The 15,852-nt window shown below is 40.6% G+C and overlaps 1 pseudogene; it reads left to right on the top strand.

Moving 5' to 3' along the window:
- The first annotated feature begins 2,093 nt into the window (after window positions 1-2,093).
- The window catches only part of LOC130708337 (serine palmitoyltransferase 1-like), a 309,612-nt pseudogene continuing 295,853 nt past the window's right edge, over window positions 2,094-15,852 (top strand).

Raw genomic sequence — 15,852 nt, 5'->3', positions numbered from 1 at the left:
CTGAGTTTTAAGAATTTTATATAATTTCTATAACATTTATATTAGTAACATTCATTCATACAATATAACCTAAGGTTTATCTCAAATTATCACTCATTTGACAATGCTTTCCATGTAATTTAACATACCAAATAAGCCTAATAAGTTTAATATCTCTCTTTGAGGTTTTTCAGGGGCGCTCTGAAAACCTCAAAGTTAGCTAGAGGTCAAAAAGACTTCATCTAGAATTTGATTTGGGGAAATTTGTCAAAGATATCAAAAGGTTTAAAACACTTGGTCAAATAGGATCATAGGTCACTGTGAAAGAATACTTATTCACTTAACCGAAGTGACAATAAGATATTTCAGGGGCTTCCCTGGTGGCGCAGTGGTTGAGAATCTGCCTGCTAATGCAGGAGACACGGGTTCGAGCCCTGGTCTGGGAAGATCCCACATGCCACGGAGCAGCTGGGCCCGTGAGCCACAGCTGCTGAGCCTGCGCGTCTGGAGCCTGTGCGCCGCAACGGGAGGGGCCGCGATAGTGAAAGGCCCGCGCACCGCGATGAAGAGCGGTCCCCGCACCGCGATGAAGAGTGGCCCCCACTTGCCGCAACTAGAGAAAGCCCTCGCACGAACCGAAGACCCAGCACAGCCAAAAATAAATAAATTAATTAATTAATTAATTAATTTAAAAAAAAAAAAGAATTGTTTAAAAAAAAAAAAAAGATATTTCAAAGGCAAATACAGAAACTTACAACAGATTATTTAAAAGGTAAAGAAATTTTACAATCTGCTATCAAAAACAGATCAATATTGCAAGATAACTTTGTCCACTTAACAGAGAGAAAAATTCAAATTCTAGTTTTGCAACAGCTTAGTTTTAATATTAAAATTCATTCACTCAATTAAATTTATTATATTTATTCTAGATTTATTCTATTTTATTCTTAGCCAGTCCTAACCACGCACAAAAATTTTTCTCAGGGTTTCTTTTCCGTAAACCTCTATAACACCTTTCTTTTGTATATTCAAATTTTGTCTTATGCTTTCCCTTTCTCTCTCTCTCTCCTTTTTTTTTTAACTTCTTTTTAGGACAAAATGACTTGTTTTCCCCTTAAGAAAATGCATTTCCATTCCTTATACTTTTTTCGCCTTACATATAAAGATGTTTTCCGTATTAATTTTAATAATTTTAATTATTTATATTAATTAGAGTTCTTAACCCATAGAAACCTTAATTTCTAGTGAAAACTAAGGAGTGAGCAATTGTGACCTGTTTGTTATACCAGTATTTTTTGGTTGGCAAACATGTGAATACATTTCATAATTTCTAGAAACATACATTTCCTCATAACATAATAATTTTTTTTCAGTGTGGTACATGACGTGTTTCTAATAAATCTAAACATATTCAGTTTTTCTGTAATAAGAAGACAAAAAGTAGGTACATTTATACTTGTTTAGCAATTAATATTTCAGCAATTTATCATATTTGGAAATGATCTAGACATTCGATGAATTTTCATCATTTAATTTAACTTAGCAAAACTGTACAGTTTTGTTACCAAATTATTTTGGAAGCTGTTTTTAAGATTTAGCTTACTTACATTTATCTACATCACTTGTTCCCCAAAATTATGTTTAGATCACCCTTGAAAACTTCAGGACACATTAGACAAAGTCGATCAACATCCCAAGCTATTTTTCTTGCTGGCAAATTTTGTATCAGAGATAACATAAACTTATTTGACTTTTAATACATTTTTTTTGGAATTATTTATTTATTTATGGCTGTGTTGGGTCTTCGTTTCTGTGCGAGGGCTTTCTCTAGTTGCGGCAAGCGGGGGCCACTCTTCATCGCGGTGCGCGGGCCTCTCACTATCGCGGCCTCTCTTGTTGCGGAGCACAGGCTGCAGACGCGCAGGCTCAGTAGTTGTGGCTCACGGGCCCAGCTGCTCCGCGGCATGTGGGATCTTCCCAGACCAGGGCTCGAACCCGTGTCCCCTGCATTGGCAGGCAGACTCTCAACCACTGCGCCACCAGGGAAGCCCCCTTGACTTTTAATAAACCTAGGTTGAATAAAAGTTTTACATTTTATGCTGACAACTCTAAACACATGCCTATTTTAATTGAACTGATAACCTTAAATTTACTTTTATTTGTTAAAGATTAATCCTGGATCACATGAACTTGAAAAATATTTGGGTTTGTTTCTATTACATTTAAAAATATTTAATTTGTAAGCACTTTTAAGCAAAGTAAACAGAGCTCTTTTACAAATTAATTTCAATAATACTATCAGAGGTAGAAAAAAATACCGTATCTCCAACATACACCACAGACATACAGACACAACCAGTGATCTCATAGCTTCATTTTAAAACTTCAGTCATGAATCAGGTATTACAATATAAAACTCACTAGTTTATAAATAACAGTTGGAATAAGCTGTTTATCTGCTCAGAAGACTAAGGTTTTTTACTATTTGTGGAAGAGACTTTTAAGATTTGCATTTGTCCTTGAAAAATCTTTACAGAGAGTATGAATTAGATTTTGGGGCAAGGAAGTCTTTCCAGCAGGTTGTACTTTTTTAAAGCTCTCTTTCCCTCTTTTTTCCCCCTTTGGTTTCAGGTACTACCTGACTGAGGTCACAGGGCCCAGTCTTAGGCAATAATGAGCTGTGTTTACATTTCTGATTAGGTAGAGATTACAAGACAATGTTTTCAATTTCCCCAAAGAACTGGGTTGCTGCCTAAATGATATGAAAAGGCTGACTTGCTGGTCCCATTACATTTTCTTTCACTTGCTTCTTTATATCAAGGAGATTTCCAACAACTAAAATGGAAATCAAAATATTTCTATGTTCTAGAATTTCGGGGTTTATGTACCACATCTTTAAAAAATCTGCACAAGGCATTCAACAAAGGCCCTCTATCTGAGTGCATAAGTCAACCCTAAACCAGTTCACCCTAGGGATAAAAATCCTCCGCTACTACTCCTGTCAACCCCCAGTTTCCACCTTACACTACGTGGGATCAGGCAACCCTATTGACTTCTTTTATATGTTCAATTCACGTACGACGTTGCCCAAAAGGTGGATTTATATGGCCTGTCTTACAATACCAGGCAGGGGAAGCATTCCACAGTGAGACACAAAGTTCACTCCCACAAAACAATCAGGCAAAAGAGACACAATCATTTTACATAAAGCCCATTCAAATAATCCCATTTTCTCCAAACTGAGGTAAATAGAGCAGACTTGTTTGGGGCCCTTTAATGTTGGGGGGATGAGTAGGGGAGTAAGTACCCACATCAGTGTTTGTTTTATATATCACACTTCTTAATAATTATCAAAAGATTTTCATTCCTCTGTGATGAATCCCATGATTCTTCCTTTTTTGATTCCTCTTTATTCTGCCTCTAGCAATATTTGTTAGACGTAGGTTGTTGTGAGGTTGCCCCTGAGCAGAGCTATTTACTTAGGTGGCAGCTGCCATTAAAAGTGCTAAAGAAATTCAGGCAGGGCAAACTTGACTCAGAGCAAAGTGTCAGGTTTGCTTTCTCACCACTCAAGTGGCTTATTTTTCCTTGTTAGACCCTAGCTGATACATTGCTTCTAAAATGATCCCATCAATCAATTTTCAAAGAGCTGGCAGAGAAATCCTGGCAAATGCAAGCCAGAGCATGTCTCTCTTCTGTTCAGAACCCTCCAACAGCCCCCATGTCATCTGGGAAATGGCAGAGTCCTGAGAGCGACCTACAATCCCCATAAGACCAGGCTTCTTCCTCACTCCTAACCTCACCTCCTACTCTTCTGTCCTCTGGCTCAATCCAATCCAGCCAGATTGGCCCCTCATTCTGCCTTGAGCATTCTGAGAATGCTCCAACCTTAGGGCCTTGCACCTGTTAGTCTCTCTACCTGCAAAGTTCATAGGAGCTGAGAAATTTTTGTAGTGTGTAGCACAAAAGACAATAGTATTGACTAGGTATCTGCATGGCTAGCTCTTTCATTTGCAGCTAGGATTTAAGTCAAAAGTTAACTTCTCAGTAAGCCTTCCCTGGTCATCCGATCTAAAATATCAACCTCGCAAACAATTTATAATCCCCTTCCCTGCTTTATTACTTTCTCTCTAGCATTTATCACTATCTAAGACACTATATATTTTCCTTGTCTGTCTTGTTTCTTTCTGGTTCCCTTAGTAGGATATAAGCTCCAGGAAGAAAAAGATCTTTGAAGATTTTGTTCACTTCTTTGTCCCTATCTCCTTAGGCTTATAGTGGGTACTGGTTAAATATCAGTTGAAAAAGTAAATGAAAAGAAAATGTAACCTCATGAAAGAAGAACTGACTGTTATGAATAAGAAATAATGAGCCAACTGAATTGCTACATTCACCAGAACAAAATACCACAAAACTACAGTGAATTAAAAAAAACATGGTGCAAACCACTTAATGGCAAAGGAATAGTATCTAGATTACACAAAGAACTCTTAAAACTGAACAGTTAACATAAAATCCAGTTGGAAAATGGGCAAAAGACAGAAATAGACATTTTACCAAGGTTGATATACAGACCTCTCTCATCCTTATTTAATAACAAATAAACATATGAAAATTGGAAAATGCAAATTAAAACTACAGTGAGATATAATTACATACCTATCAGAAAGGCCAAAGTAAAAAATTGTGACAACACCTGGTGAGGATGTAGAGAAACTAGATCACTGATATGTTGCTGAGGGGAAAGCAAAATGGTACAGGCACTCTGCAAAATAGTTTGGCAGGTTTTGTAAAACTAAACATAAAATTACCATATGACCCACCAACTTCACTCCTGGGTATGAATCCCAGGGAAATGAAAGTTGATGTCCACACAAAAATCTGTACACAAATCTTAATAGGAGCTCTAAAACTGGAAACTACTCAAGTGTCCTTCAACATGTGAATGGCCTAACAATGAGCAGAGCTAACAATGGCCTAACAATGACCTAACATCCATATCACAGAATACCACTCAGTAATGAAAAGGGAAACACGATTGATACATGCAACTTCCTGGATGAATCTTAGGGAATTACGCTGAAATTTCAATGCCAATCTTAAAATTTCCCCTATGGTATGATTCCATTTATATAAAATTCTAAAAATGCAAAATTATAGAAATGGAGAACAGATTAGGGGGTGTCAGGGGACAGAGACTGAGGAGGGAGAAGGGGAAGTGGGTGTAGCCATAAAAAGGCAAAATGAGGGATCCTTGTGGCAAGGGAATGCTTCTGTATCCTGACTGTATCAATGTCAGTATTCTGGTTTTAATATTGTACCATAGATTTGCAAGATGTTATGATTGAAGAAAACTGGGTAAAGGGGACATGAGATCTCTCTGATTTATTTCTTACAACGCCATATGGACCTGAAAATATTTCAAAATAAGTAATTTATTTTTTTTAAGTAATATTGTATCAGAATGGGCACAAATAAAATAGATTAATGGAATCAAATAGATGCTCCAGAAACAAACTCTATCAAGTTTGGTTTTCCAGAAGCAGACTACGAGGCAAGGATATGTGTGAAAATGATTTGTTAAGAAGCATTCTCGGGAAAAACTGGTGGGAGAGATTGGTGGTAGGATCAGAAAAGAAAGGAGGCTGTAGTAAGTTGAATAGTGGCCCCCAAAGACATGGTTTTATCCCAATCCTAATCCTACATTGTAAATGTCACCTTATTTGGAAAAAGGGCTGTAACAGTTGTAATTAAGGATTCTAAGATGAGATCATCCTAGATTATCCAGATGGGTCCTAAATCCTGTGACAGTATCTTTATAAGAAACACAGAGGAGACATACACAGAGAAAGAGGAGAAGACCATGTGAAGATGGAGATAGAAATAAGAGTGATGCAGCCACAAGCCAGGGAATGAATAGAGCCACCAGAACCTGGAAGAAGAAAGGACACATTCTCCCCTAAAGCCTTCAAAGTGAGTACAGCCCTGCAAACAGCTTGATTTTGGATTTTTGACCTCTCAGAATATAAGAAAATAAATTTCTCTTTTTTTTTTCTCCCACCCCATTCGTGGTAATTTCTTATGACAGCCCTAGGAAACTAATACAGATTTTGGTACTAGGAAGTGAAGTGCTGCTGTAACAAATACCTAAAACCATGGAAGTGGCTTTGGAATTAGGTAATGGATAGAGGTTGGAAGAATTTTGAGGTGCATGAGAGAAAAAGATTTGAAGAGTCTGCAAGTAGAAATATGGGCTTTAAGGATAATCCTGGTGAGATCTCAGAAGAAAGTGAAGAGCATGGTAGAGAAAATGTCTGTCATCTTAGAGAATGGGGATCCCATCATGACCAGAATGTTAGTAAATATGGATGTTAAAGTCCTTTCTGTTGAGGGCTCAGAAGGAAATGTGGAACATGTTATTAGAAACTAGAGGAAAGGCAATGGTGGTGATACAGTGGCAAAGAACCTAACTGAATTGTGTCCTGTAGCTACGGTGGAAAGCAGAACTTTTAAGTAATGAACTTGGATAATTAGCTGAGGAAATTTCTAAGCAAAGTGTTGAAAGTGTGGTCTGGTTCCTTCATGCCGTTTCTTCAAAAATATGAGAGGAAAGAGGTAAATTGAGGAAGGAACTGTCAGGCAAAAAAGAACACAGCACTTGATGACTTGGGAGGTTCTTGGGTTATCCATATTGCAAAGGATGAAAAAATTAGTAGAGTCACTGTTGGGAAAGTATGCTCTGGAGAGAGGGCCAAGGATGCAGCTGGACAAACTTTTTGTAAAGAGATTAACTATGTGACTCATGGATCCACTCAATCATCTCAGCAGAGCCAGAAGTAGAGACGGGGTTATTCAGACAAGATCTCTGGAGGACTCTCTGTTTATGGCACAGTCTCATGACGTACATGGGAGACCCACAAGGTTTCTGAGAATGTTGTATCAGCAGAAACACGGTCAGCTTGGCCTGAAGGGACAGAGACAGGACAAAGTGAAAGAGTGCTGTTGAATTTCCAGAATTCTGTTGAATTTCCAGAGTTCTACAGGGCTGTTAAAGCTTCTTAGCTATAAGCATATGCTCCCCTTCAAGAAAAATGAAGAATGACTATAAGGGCAGAGCCATGGACTCAAGAGGTAGAAGCTGGAGGTGTAGGAGCAGAGACCTACCAATCTACCATAGGTGCAGAGGCCTATGGAGCTGTGTGCCCAGATGATGTAGCTTCATAACACAGAATTATTCTCAGGTCTTGAAACAAAATGAAACTGGCCCTGCTGGATTGCTAACTTTCTTGGGACTGATGACTCCTTTATTCCTTGCATTTTCTCCCTTTTGGAATGGAAATGTCTATCCTATTCCTGTCCCACCCTTGTATTTTGTATGTGACCTTCTGGCTTTACAGGTCAATAGATGGAGGATTTTGCCGTTGGATGGGTTATACCTAGAGATTCATTCATATCTGATTTAGATGACTTAGATGATGAGATTTTGGACTTTTTGAACTGATTTAGATGAGGGTTGAAACTTGTGGAAATGTTGGAACGGAGCAAATGTATTTTGCATGTGGGACAGATGTGAATTGTGGGCCAGAGATTGGACTGTAGCTGAGATGAATGGTGGGCCCCCAAAGTACATGTCCATGTCATAATCTCTGGAACCTGTGAATATGGTCTTATTTGGAAAAAGTTTCTTTGCAGATATAATTAAATTAAGGCTCTTGAGATGACATCAGCCTGGATTATCAGGATGGGTCCTAAATCCAATGACAAGTGTGTGTAAAGAGACACATATAGGACAGAGAAGATCATGTGAATACAGAGGCAGAGATTGTAGTTGTGCAGTCACAAGCGAAAGAATGCCAGGAGCCACCAGAAGCTGGAAGAGACAAGGAAGGATTATTCCCCAGAGTCTTTGGAGGGAGTGCAGCCCTGTCGACAACTTGATTTTGGACTTCTGGCCTCCAGAACTGTGAGAGAATAAATTTTTGTTGTTTCAAGCCACCCAGTTTCTGATAATTTGTTATGGCAACCTTAGGAAAATAATACAGGGACCATGCAAGAGTGCAAAAGCCTGCAAGGTTCCACAGGGTACCCATTCCAGTGATCTATTGTAGCAGATAACTTCTACATAGCAACCAATCCCAAAGCAGTGGCTTACGACAATAACAATCATTTGTTTTGCTCACAAATTTTGGGGTTGTCTGAGCTTAGCTAGACATTTTTCACTCAAAGTCTCTCAGGTGGTTGAACCAGAGGGTGATTAGAGCCAGGGGCATCTTGAAGGCAACTTCCCTTACATGTCTGGCACCTGGACTGGTAAGACTCAAACAGCAGGGGGCTGGAGCAGGTGGGGTCACTTCGCCATCTCTTTTCCTGTGTATGAGGTACCCACATGATCTCTCCACATGGCAGCAGCAATCTACTGTAGAAGTTGTCACAAGGTACACCCAGATTCAAGCAAAGAGAACATAGACTCTACCTCTTGATGGGTGTGTCAAAGAATTTGCACACAGTACCCTTGACTCAATCTAGAGGAGATGGTGAGGTTCACCCCTTCGAATTGTCTTGCTCTGTGCGGCCAGGAAGCTCCAATATTTTACACCCCAGCAACCATCAGTCACCCACCCAGTAAAGGGCTGCCTGAGAAAACATGTTCTCAGATCCTTCCAGTTCTCCATGAGAGTAGGAAACATGGGTTCTGGCAGCCTGAAGGTAGGCCTCTGAAAATTGCAGGAGCTGGCTGTTGGGAGTGAATGCACCTGGGCGAGGCAGCGTGCGCAAGCGTGGTACTGGATCCCAGGGCACCAACATCATCGGGTACATAGTGGCAACTTCATGTGCAGTGCATAGTGCTGGTGCCATTTCACAGAATTTGGGAAAATCAGGATTACTCAGATAAATGGCACTGAGAAAAATGGTTATTCCTTTAGGAAAAAATAAAGGCCCATACCTCTCATCATACAAAAATATAATTTCCAGAATAATTAAAGAGCTAACTATGAACAACAAACTGAAGCATGGGAGGAAAACCTAAGTGTGGTGAAGATGGTCTTTCTAAGCAAGATACAAACCCACAGGCAATAAAGGAACAGACTGACACATTACATAAAAATTAAAATATAGGTATGACAAAAGACAATGTAAACAACTAGACAGAAATTGGGCAAAAATAATTGTCACATATGAAATAGGAAAATATAAGATATTCAGAATGCATAAAAAACTTCCATACATCCATTAGAAAGTGAAAAATAACTAATAGAAAACTGGGCAAAGAATATGAATTGATGATTCACAAACGGACTACAAATGTCAATAAACATATAAGAATAACCATGAATAATTTTACTTTCCAGCAGCATGGAAAGTAAAATTCAGTGGAGACATTTTATCTCCATTAAATTAAATTGGCCAAAAATTTTAAAAGATTGATAATATCCATCATGAGATAGAGTGTGAATACACTTTCAAACATTTAAAATTGGTTGAGCCATTCTGGAGAGCAGTATGGCAGTATTTATCGACATTAGCGTGCATATTGAGTAAAATTCGACTCTGAGGAAACTTGTCAGATATACCCCAACACGCACAGAAAGACAATAGGGCACATCAATGTTTACTGTAGCATTGTTTGTAACAGGTGAAAAAGTAGAAAAAACCTAAGTGTTCACCAATAGGAAAATGTTTAAATAAAACGGAAAGAGAAATACACATAACAAATTATTCCAATCAATAGGCTTCTTCGTTGATTAAAAACACAAGATTTATAGCCAAAAAAAGAATGGAAGAAAAGCAATTGTAGAACAATATTGTCCCTATGCTCCCGGTTATATTGAAGAATTCCAACCGAAGTGTGTGTGCACACCACGTTGGGATACAGAGGCTCTTGAAGGTTCCACACCAAACTCCTATATGGCTTAACACCTGCAAATCCTTAGGCTAGGCTTTATACACAGTAAGTGCTATATAAGAGTTGTCTATTTTTTTTTACGATAATGCATTCCTGCATTACTTATGTAATTTAAAAGTAAAGAATATGTTTGCGATTGCATTAATAACTCCCTGCACCAAACTGCCTCACAAGCGCGAGGACCATTCATTAAAATCTCTCCATCCTGAGAGCCTAGCACGGGGTCTGGCACATAAGGGCCACGTTGTGAACACCTGCTGCGGGGACCAGCCTGCCGCTTCCCACCCCTCCCCGCACCCAAGCGAGACCTCAAGTTGACCTTCCACCCCGAAACTTTCCTCAGCCAGCGCAGCCACCGGCCGCCCAGTACGCAGGCGCGAGAAGGCGGGGCCCAACTCACGGCAGCCCCGCCTTCCGGGCGTGTAGACGTCACTGGACCGCGCCGCGCAATATCTGACGTACCTGCGGCCCGCCTTCCGGAAGGAAACCCTGGCGGCTAACTATGGCGACGGTGGCGGAGCAGTGGGTGCTGGTGGAGATGGTCCAGGCGCTCTACGAGGTGAGCTTGGCGGCCCCAGGGGTCCACGACCACACCCAGCCCTGGGGAGGTGGGACGTTTTGTGTGGATTTTTGGTCTGAGGCCTGGGCAGGCCTGGCCCGGTTACGCCCGGACCCCCGGCGTCCCTCGCTGGAAAGGCTCATAGGCGCACCCATTTCCCAGTGGCGGAATGTAGGGAGGCACGGGCGGGAGCCGGAGCCGGGGGTCTCGTATTGCGCTGCTGCGAGCGCGGAGCCCTCTCCAGGTCCTGCCCGGATACAGGAGAGAGGCTAGTCAAAAACAAGAGCTGGGACTGATGGTAAAACGGAGTGATGAAAGTAGAGTGGAAAATCTCAGTCTGGAGAGGTCCCAGGGAAGACAAGTTCTCGGAACTGTGGAGCAGGGAATAGGGGAAAGAATTGTAATAAGTTGGACTTTGTTTTTGTTGGGACGTGGGGTTAGAAAGGAAGCCGAATGATTTAGGTATGTGAAATAGTTTGTCATTCTTCCCGCCTACGTCCCATCTTCTGTCTCGTAAAGATAAAATTATTTTAGTAAAAATCTAAAGAAAGACCAGTTCGGAGCTTTTTTGAAAGGCCAGCTGTTTCAAGTAGGTAAAATAATATGAAATTTAAATGTCAGTCTTGGAGAATGTTCATTCATTTGACATTTAGTGAGTTTCCATGCACTGTGCAATGGAACTTTCTGCGTGTTCTCTGAGCTGTTCAGTACAGTAGCCCACTAACCACATATGGCTGTTAAGCACTTGAAACGTGGCTAGTGCAACTGAGGGGCTGAATTTTTCATTTAATTTAATTTAGATGTGTATTGAAATAGTTGAATGATGCTAGTGACTACAGTATTGGACAGCAGAGATCTAGATGCTAGGAATAGTGCAATGAGGGAACAGGTAGAAGTCCCTGTGCTTACAGAGCTTACATTCACTTAAAGTGAATCTGTTTTCTTTTGATAATTTTCTTAAAACTTAATATAGCGTTTACTGGTAAGGGTGATGATGCAAGATGTATTATTGCAAAACCCATCAGGACTTTTTGAAAAAAAACAGTTAGGAGAGCAAATAGAGCTTAGGTGATGTCCAACCTTAGGTAGATTATAGTGACTAAGAAGAACCACTAAAATCTAAGATTTCTTTCTTAGAAATGAATAATTTCTACTATATGTTGTTGCTGCCTTTTTGAAGACTGCCCTTTGACTATGTAACTTCTCATACCCTGATATTGACCATGAGTGAGACTTGAGAGAAGGTCTCCTTGATGTAACATTTCCTAGGGAAGAAAAGAAGCCACATTTGTGATTTTTATTAATTCAGTAGACATTTCAACTTTTCTTAGGATTTCTTTGTGGAGTGGAATGTTTAGTGACTTGGACATATGTTTGTCAACTATAATCCAATTATTGATAAAACCAAAAGGATTTTTTTAGTCGAGTCCTCATTCTTAAATGAATTATAGTCAGGAGGGATCAGCAAATTTTAAAAATAGTCTTAGATTTCTGGTTTTGCTTCTAATTTCTGTGCACAGTGTATGCAGAATTTGAGGAGTCTTGCTGTGTACCCATACATATGTAACATGTATGTAGTTTTAAAGTTATTTGTCCAATGACCTGAAAGTTTATTTATGAAATAGTCAGCAGTTTCCCTGGTCCCCGCTTCTGAACTTTTTTAACTATTGTGAATCATCATTGCTTTTTTTTTGTCTAATGTTTGAAAATAATTTGTATTTACGTTTCTAAATACCTCTTTTTTTTTAACATCTTTATTGGAGTATAATTGCTTTACAATGGTGTGTTAGTTTCTGCTTTATAACAAAGTGAATCAGCTGTACATGTACATATCTCTTCCCTCTTGCATAAATACCTCTTTTTTTTTTTTTTTTTTTTTTTAAGGGGTGACAACGTTTTTATAGCTACTTTTATTTATTTATTTATTTATTTTTGGCTGTGTTGGGTCCTCGGTTCGCGCGAGGGCTCTCTCCAGTTACGGCAAGCGGGGGCCACTCTTCATCGCGGTGCAGGGACCGCTCTTCATCGCGGTGCGCGGGCCTCTCACCATCGCAGCCCCTCCCGCTGCGGGGCACAGGCTCCAGACGCGCAGGCTCAGCAGTTGTGGCTCACGGGCCCAGCCGCTCCGCGGCATGCGGGATCCCCCCAGACCAGGGCTCGAACCCGTGTCCCCCGCACCAGCAGGCAGATTCTCAACCACTGTGCCACCAGGGAAGCCCAAATACCTCTTTTAAATGACTTTTCAATGACAACCTATTGGAATGTAGCACCCGATAACTGACTTATGGAGGTTTAGTTGATACCTGGAATCTTTTATATGCACTTACTGTATCTAGTTGTGTAAGACATAGAAGTCAGCCTGGCTTTTATCCTGGAAATGTTCAGTTGAAAAGAAGACCTGATGTGGATAATTTCATTAAAGTACCTTTGTGGATGTTGACATGGAACACACTACATACTTTCGGGGAACTGTGGTAGAAAAGAGACCTGCTATTTCTTTAAGCACTTATAAAGTCTTTTTTTCTCTGCCACGTTCCAAGGAGAATTTAAAGAGGCCTATTGGGGATACAGGAAATATAGTAAGTTGAGCAAAAGTCTTTGAGAATTATGGAAACTGGTGTCCAAATAATTCTCAATTTATCCATGGTATGTGGGGGTTGTAGAAGGCTTGTGAAGCTGTGAAATGATTGTTACAGTCATTTCCCACCAGTAAAAATATAAATTACCTGAAGGATCTGATAGTTGATATTGTTTGACTATTGGAATTCTGTGTCAGATTTAATTTTAAAACTTAATTTTATTCCTAAAGATGTTTTTATTCCTAACGCTGCAGTTTTAGAGATTTTTCATGTAGGAGAGATTGCCTTCTGTTAGAAATGGGAAAAGGAATGAGTAGAAATGAAGTGCGCTTTGAAAGTAAATTTTAAGAAGTAATAAATAGGTTAAAGGTCATGGGAGCAGTATGTGCAAGTGAATTAAATTTTATGTGCAGGTTTTGGAAATGTTTATTTCACTTCTTGTTTTGCTTCTGTTTTTGACTGACTCCTAGGCTCCTGCTTATCATCTTATTTTGGAAGGAATTTTAATACTCTGGATAATCAGACTTCTTTTCTCTAAAACTTACAAGTTACAAGAACGATCTGATTTTACAGTCAAGGTAAGAAGTTAAATCTCTATTTTATTATTTGGTGTATGATTATAGTTGCTACATCTTTCGAAAAAGGACTTGTGGTGGCTCAGCTATAAATGTTAAAAGATTTTCTGGAATGTAAGGAAATCAGGGTAAGCAAAATACGCGGAAGCCAGAGATAAAGTGAATACACAAAGGAGTACCATGTTACAGGCCTTTATACTTTGCTAGGAGTAAACAGCAGCCTGGGAACGTACTAGATGCTGGACGGGAAGCATGGATGCATGCTGCATTTCAAATGTCCGTATACAAGAAAGATTACATGAGTTGCTCGGGAAAAGCACCACTATTCCTGAAGCCTGAATGAAAGTTTTCCCTGTAGTCTTTATAAAGGAAATTCAGAGTTAGAAAGAATCCTCCCCATCCCACTGCTCTCCACCTTCCCACCCCAAATCAAATTTTGATGTGTTCTGTATGGTAAGGGACCCAGCTCCAGCCCAAGCTAGGCAAACCTTAGGAAGCAGAAGTGTCGAGAGGACTTGCAGTCCTGCCCACTTCGAGTCTGTTAGTATGAGGGACCAAGGGGTTTGTGGCATCCCCTACCTTCTCACGCAGGTAGGAACGCTTAGTAACTGTGCCCCAGGTGTGAGAGGAAGAGCAGTTTTGACTGCAGTGTGGTTTCTGTAGCTTGGATTGTTTCCTTATCCGGCCTCTGTAGCAGTGTGCCAGAATACTACTTAGGGATACAGAGACGGTGAGAGATGTTTTCCCACAAAAATGCCTGAAACTTTGGTTCACAAGGCAGCATTGAGTGCGGCACAATGATGGAGCACAGCTCTCTTCTGGAGCATTCACAGAAGGAAGTGCAAGTGGAATGGAATTACAGCAATGTGGCGATTGTTTCCCTGGTTTCACTGGCTGCCCCTGCTGTCCTGATCATTCATATTTGTCATGAGATGGTCAGGCAGTATCCCCCCTAGGGGACAAGGGATATGCAGCAGATGGTTCTTAGGGCAAATCAGTTTTGGAAACCTGGGTAAAGAAGACTAAAGAGGTGTCTCATTGCATGATTTCTTGTAACCTTTAATATGACAGTGGCTATCTGAACTGCTGTTTGGAGAACTGCCCTAAACTTGACCGTAGATCCGCAGCCCCGCCTGTGTTTTATGAATACCGTGTGAGGCGAGTGTGCCATAGAACACACCTCTGATGGTGTCGCAGCAGGATCGGGCTCTCCGGGCCAGAAGCCCTGTCGCTGCTCTTTTCCCTTGGTATTCAGGAACTCCACGTGAATGACCGTGAGGCCATGGAATAGATTTCTAGCCCAGCTTTTTAAGGGGTTGATCATTGCTAATATTCTTAGTTTCAGTTTAAACAAGTCAGTCCACACAAATATGCATTTTAAAAGAAGGATACTGAAACATAATTTTAGGATAACCCTCTAAAAGCAGAACTTACCTAGAGCAAGATTCAGTAATCACTGACATCTTACCCTAAAAGCTGTGGAAGAAAAAAAAACGATATGAGTGTTTCTAAAGCTTAACTTATGGCAGCAAAGAAGAAATGCCCTTCTCAGTTTTATAGGTCTGCAGAGTCTCTTTTTTTATTATTAATTAATTTATTTATTTTATTTTTGGCTGCGTTGGGTCTTCGTTGCTGTGCGTGGGCTTGCTCTAGTTGCAGCGAGCGGGGGCTACTCTTCGTTGAGGTGCGCAGGCTTCTCATTATGGTGGCTTCCGTTGTTGCGGAGCACGGGCTCTAGGTGTGCGGGCTTCAGTAGTTGTGGCAGGCAGGCTCAGTAGCTGTGGCTCACGCGCTATAGGGTACAGCCTCAGTAGTTGTGGTGCACGGGCTTAGTTGCTCTGCAGCATGTGGAATCTTCCCGGACCAGGGCTTGAACCCATATCCCCTGCATTGGCAAGCAGATTCTTAACCACTGCACCACCAAGGAAGTCCCCTGCAGAGACTCTTGAATACCAGGCAATCTTGAGTTGATTCTCAAATCTGTCTCTGTGGTAGCAAGTGGACAGTATGCATGATACATACTTCAGGCTTGTTCAGGCTGCTGTTCTGTGCAGTCATTGGCAGAAATAGATGAGGAATTTATTGGCTGATTTATTCAGCCAGCATTTTTGAGTGCCTGAGCATCAGGTGAATATGCTCCTAGCCATGCCCTAGAATTGCCTATTAGGAGAAAAGTGCACAGAAGCATTTAACAGGAGTGTGAAAATAGAAGTATTGAGAGTGGGCCTATGTAAGGCAAGAATTACTGTGGCTGTC

Source organism: Balaenoptera acutorostrata, chromosome 6 (assembly GCF_949987535.1).
Source record: "Balaenoptera acutorostrata chromosome 6, mBalAcu1.1, whole genome shotgun sequence".
In the NCBI taxonomy this organism is placed as follows: Eukaryota; Metazoa; Chordata; class Mammalia; order Artiodactyla; family Balaenopteridae; genus Balaenoptera; species Balaenoptera acutorostrata.
This window is presented reverse-complemented; position numbering and strand designations above follow the sequence as displayed.